The sequence below is a fragment of the Carassius auratus genome, chromosome 3 (assembly GCF_003368295.1).
Source record: "Carassius auratus strain Wakin chromosome 3, ASM336829v1, whole genome shotgun sequence".
NCBI classification, from domain to species: Eukaryota; Metazoa; Chordata; class Actinopteri; order Cypriniformes; family Cyprinidae; genus Carassius; species Carassius auratus.
The window spans coordinates 12,584,647-12,590,373 of record NC_039245.1 but is presented as its reverse complement, the minus strand read 5'-3'; the positions used below and the strand labels follow the sequence as shown (position 1 = coordinate 12,590,373).

The 5,727-nt window shown below is 38.8% G+C and overlaps 1 pseudogene; it reads right to left on the bottom strand.

Moving 5' to 3' along the window:
• Positions 1-374: 374 nt before the first annotated feature.
• Positions 375-5,512, bottom strand: LOC113054009 (heat shock protein 75 kDa, mitochondrial-like; annotated as a pseudogene).
• Between the last annotated feature and the right edge of the window lie 215 nt (positions 5,513-5,727).

Sequence of the window (5,727 nt, the reverse complement as noted above, 5' to 3'; positions counted from 1 at the left end):
CAAAGAGGGAAAAAAAAAAATATTTATCAGAAAATGTTTTCCCTGGTATCATTCATTATCTTGCATCTTTCCAGGTAAATTCAGGAGTGCAACTACAGCAACAAAAACTGCTGAATTGATTAATGTATTGTTTTATCATTGGATGGACAGACAAATCTCAGTCATATCAGCTGTAAAACATGACTCCCAACAAAACCACAATGTCACACCTGCACAAAGATTCTCAAGTCTTCATATAAACAATGTTTGTTTGTGTTTAAGAGTGCAATGATGACCTCTGTGGCGCGGGAAGCCCCCTTTGTGCATCGATGCATGGCTCTAATAAAGGCACAACAAGTCCATCAGGCTGAACTCCAGCACAGGTGTCAGTGTTTCTACAGAGCTTGAGTGAGGAGCTGATTGAGCCACGAGATCATCGGACGAGGGTCCTGGTTCAGGCCAGCGGTGATTATGGCGTTGTCGGAAATCTGGAATGAAGCCTGAAAAAAAAAAAAAAAAACATTTAGCTTTTAATTAGAAATAGTATTGAGGTGAAAGAGTGGTGTAAACTCAGGGATTGAGTCCTTCAGTGCATGAAGCTTCTTGATCAGATCATGTCTGGAAACAAATCTTTGATGTTACATATATTATACAAGTACAGTATGCTTTATTTGAGCTCAAACAGCTGATTAACAACGTCACAATAATACACAATAATTCACATAATTCCAGTCCATCAATTAACATGTTTTTATGGACTGTGGCCTCACATTTTGGCCTGAAGCAATGTTTTAAAGCCATAATTTTGAGTATCTTCTGAGTCACTGATTTCAAACTTCGTTCAGTCTGATATTCAGTTGAGAGATCTAAAAGAAGGGACAGTGTGAGTCAATGAAAGGATTTGTACACCAGTAAAAGTTTAAAACCCATTTTATAAAAAACTGGAAGCCAATACAGGGAGACTAGGAGTAATATGTTCACGTTAAGAGTCTAGCAGCAGAGTTTTGAACTTTTGGCAAATTAGAAATATATGACTGGCTATTTCCCTTCTATAACACATTGCAGTACTCACGTCTTGATTATATCAAAATATGGATCACAATTTCAAGGCCTTTAAATGTCAAAACATGATTTCATATTTGCTAGAAACTTGACTTTCCAACATAATTTATCTGTTTGTCCAGTTTTAGAGAGCTGTCAATATACACACCTAAGTTTTAAATGGGTGTTTTGACGCGAGGTGACAGAGCCAAAATTTATCTGTGCTGTACCCCTGGCTACACTGGAACTGAAAATTATAGTCTCTGTTCATTTTATATTTTCATTTAAATGTAAAAATTAGAAGACAACCATGTTTTAAGTGCAAAGACAGCCATAAGAGGTTCTTAACCTTTGTTTCCAGTCAAGACTTGGAGAAACTTGTTCATGCCTTTATCACCAGCAGGGTGGACTATTGTAAAGGTGTCCTCACCGTTCTTCCCAAAAAAGACCATTAGACAGCTGCAGCTCATCCAGAACGCTGCTGCCAGGATTCTGACTAGAACCAGAAAATCTGAGCATATCACCCCAGTACTCAGGTCCTTACACTGGCTTCCAGTCACATTTAGGATTGATTTTAAAGTACTTTTACTCGTTTATAAGTCACTAAATGACCTAGGACCAAAATATATTTCAGATATGCTCACTGAATATAAGCCTAACAGAGCACTCAGAAATCACCAGGACCGAGTCAGTTAGAAAAACCAAGGGTTCACACAAAACAAGGGGAGTCTGCCTTTAGTTACTATGCTGCCCGCAGTTGGAATCAGCTTCCAGAAGAGATCAGATGTGCTAAAACACTAGTCACATTTAAATCTAGACTTAAAACTCATCTGTTTAGCTGTGCATTTATTGAATGAGCATTGTGCAATGTCCGAACTGATTGCACTATATTTTCACTGTTTTTTTTAATGTAAAATCATTTTCTTTTTTAAATTCATTTTTAAAAAGTACATTTTTAAAAAATAATTTTAAAAGTTTTAAAATTGCTTGTTTTATTCTTATTATTTTTCTTCAGTATTATTTTACTTTCTTTTATATAAAGCACTTTGAATTACCATTGTGTACGAAATGTGCTATATAAATAAACTTGCCTTGCCTGCCTAAACAATTTTATACATTTGTATTAGCAAGTGGAAAAACATTATTATATTTCTTGAAAATATTTCCCAAAGACATCATATAAAGAGAATAAAAACGGGAGCAAGGATGGAGCCTTGAGGCACACCACACATGATCGGTGCTGATCTAGATGAGCAGGCCCCAGTATTCACTACCTTGCTTCTTCCAGTCAGATCGGATTTAAACCACTTCAGGACTTTCCTCTGAACCCCCACAAACTCCTCCAGCTGTGAGAGCATCACTCAGTTCCTAACAATCCCCATGTCTACTGATCGGCTTCATCACTCTGTCTCCTCTCCATCAGTAAGCTGGTGTGTGGTGGGCGTTCTTGCGCAATATGGCTGCCGTCGCATCATCCAGGTGGATGCTGCACACTGGTGGTGGATGAGGAGATACCCCCTGTCTATGTAAAGCGCTTTGAGTGTCTAGAAAAGCGCTATATAAATGTAAAGAATTATTATTATTATCAACTGGATCAAAAGTACATTTTCAGCAAATGTTAATTTTTGGGTGAACTTCCTTTGAGACACGTCAGGAATATAACAGTATGTTCATCACTGTTAGGAAATGATTCTGGACTGGACTGTTTTCTCCTCATGTAAACTGAATGTGTTCGGCTGAAGTGTTAAAGTTAACCATCTCATACCCAGCATTGATCTCAGTTGTGGGCTGCAGGATCTGGGCTATCTCCTCTGAACTGCAGACGAGCTGCTTTGTGTGCACGAAGTGTTGAGCTGCACTCATCTCCAGCACCATGATCATTTGTGAGAAAATTAAGTATGGATATCAAAAATGATTTGGTTTAAGCACCTTGGTCATCTCAGTAATACAAAGAGTGTTTAGGATTTATTAAATGGCCATAACAAACAGAAATGATGAACTCTGCACTGACTTGTTAGAAATAGTTTTATTCACTTCTGAATGCTTCAGTTTAATGGATGGTCCAGATAAATGGATTTCCAATATTTGATGAATGGCCATCCTATTCCAATGAGACGGCAACATTAGGAAGGAGACAGTGGGTGATGATTTGGGTTGGATATTGGGAAGTGAGGTGTAAGGTAATTTTAGGGTGTCAAAATGACTTCTGCAACATCAGATGTTTTGAGTTCATAACTGACCATTTTCTGCTGTGGTATAAAATGAAGAATAGTGTTCTCGGAAATAAAATGATTCTCAAGCAGGATAACACACTGTCCCATGCTGCATAAATACTATGGCGCTAAACATTTGAAAATGTGTTTCTACAGTCACTGTACAGGTTTCTCTTTGTGAGGTTTGGTTAGCAGTGACTGAAATGCAGCTTTACACACAACTGTCCGTCTGCATGGAGAGGATCTTGAGACTCCAGTAGCTTTAAACACATATCTGCTGCTCAACAATGGCTTTTTACAGCTAGCATTACAATACAGTTCATTTGTTTGACAGAAAATTCCTTAATAAATCTTCATCTGAACAAGATCTTCTGTGCTCGAAGTCACTCACAGTTCAATAATCTCTATTTGCTTATTTCTATATTGTTTGTTTTGATGCCTTTTGCAAGACATTGCATTGTTTGCTAGTTTTCATCTTCAGAAAGTTATTTCTTCCTCACCATATTTTATGAGAACTGAGACATTTTATGCTTTCAAAATTGGACTGAACTGAGTACATTTTTAATTGCAAATTAATTACAGTAGCTGTTGTTTCCAGCTAATAAGCAATGAATTTTTATCAGCCTTCGCATGAACTTGATTCAGACCCACTGGCTCTTCAATAGTGTGAACATTAAGTCTCTAGTCTCACCTCCATATCTTTCTGTTTCAAGGACTCAAAGTATGGCGAGTGTTCGGCCAGGTGGTGATTCAGTGCACACAGATAGTAAATGTTCCTCGTAACCATTACTCCTTCGAGGACAGCCAGAAACCTAGGAGATGTGATGGATCATCAGTTAAGCTTCACAGACCACATTGCTACAACGACCCGGTCCTGCAGATTTGCCTTATATAACATTAGGAAGATTAGACCCTTCCTGTCAGAGCAAGCCACCCAACTTCTTGTCCAAGCTCTTGTTCTCTCCAGACTGGACTATTGTAATGCCCTCCTGGCTCTTCCTGCATGTACTATCAAGCCTCTGCAAATGATCCAGAATGCAGCAGCGAGGGTTGTCTTCAATGAGCCAAAAAAAGCTCATGTTCTCCTCTCCTCATCAGGTTACACTGGTTACCAGTAGCTGCTCGCATCAAATTCAAGGTACTGATGCTAGCCTACAAGACGACCACTGGCACAGCGCCAACATACCTAAACTCACTGGTTAAATCTTACGTGCCCTCCAGAAGTTTGCGCTCTGTTAGTGAACGACGCCTTGTGGTACCATCCCAAATAAGTTCAAAATCACTCTCACGGACCTTTTCCTGGACTGTGCCCAGCTGGTGAAATGACCTCCCAATCTTAATTCGTACAGCTGAGTCTTTACTCATTTTCAAGAAACATCTAAAGATCATCTTTTTCGCCTGCTAGTAGTAGCAACCAACTAACACTAGCACTTTTCCTTTTCTTGTCTTTTCATTTATAAAAAAAAAAAAAGAAGAAAAAAACTGGCTATGCGTTCTATACTAGACTAACTGAGACTTGTCATGCCACTTGTATACTGTTGTTGTTCTCTTGTTGACCTGACTGCTTCTATTGTTCTCATTTGTAAGTCGCTTTGGATAAAAGCGTCTGCTAAATGATTAAATGTAAATGTAATGTAAATGTTCCTGCCTTCATCCAATCAGGCTCCATCAGGCTGGTCTGCTGTCCCGCAGGAAGTGCTGATGACTCAAAGCAATGTCTTCCTCTGATTACATAAATCAGAAGTTTGAAAACAATCAGAGATAAACAAGCTGATTAAGAAGGCCAAACGAGGCGTCTCATACCTTGATGCTCTGCTCTGCTGTGGTCACGATGCCCTCGCGCAGAAACAGCCTGTAGTCGTCAAAGAAGCGAGCGTGTTTCTCCAGATCCTTCTTGCTCTGGTCCAACAGGAACCCAATGATCCACTGCTGTAAAACATCCTGCAGCTCCCTGAAAGAAAAGAGTATGTTATGTTTTTTTTTACACAATGCAGAAGGCATACCATCATATTTCAGGCAGGTTTGTACCTGATTAAACCACTTTCCTGTAGAAGCTCTCTGCTGAGGTTCAGAGGAATGTCCGCAAATGCAATCACATGATAATCAATTTTCCTTTATTTTTAAAACATATTTGTATTAATCTAATAATCCATTTAAAGTTTATTAATGCATTTATCTGGATGCTCATCTAAGCTAGTAGGAAGCGCAGTCACTTGAGAAGAATGTGTGTCTTTGGTTTGGATCTGAACCTCCTGCTGTACAGAGCCACACTGGATCATCTCATGACAAACATGGAAGCTTTCTGCTCACACATATTTACAAACATCACAAAACAAATAATCATTAATTAGCTGATTACCAAACAAATGGACCTATAATATTCATTTGGGTTGAAAATTTCTGTAAGAAAGAAGAGTGATTTGTATAATTCACATTCTTACTATGTGTTTCCAGATCCCTACTATCACTACCACTCGCAAACCATGCATCACAC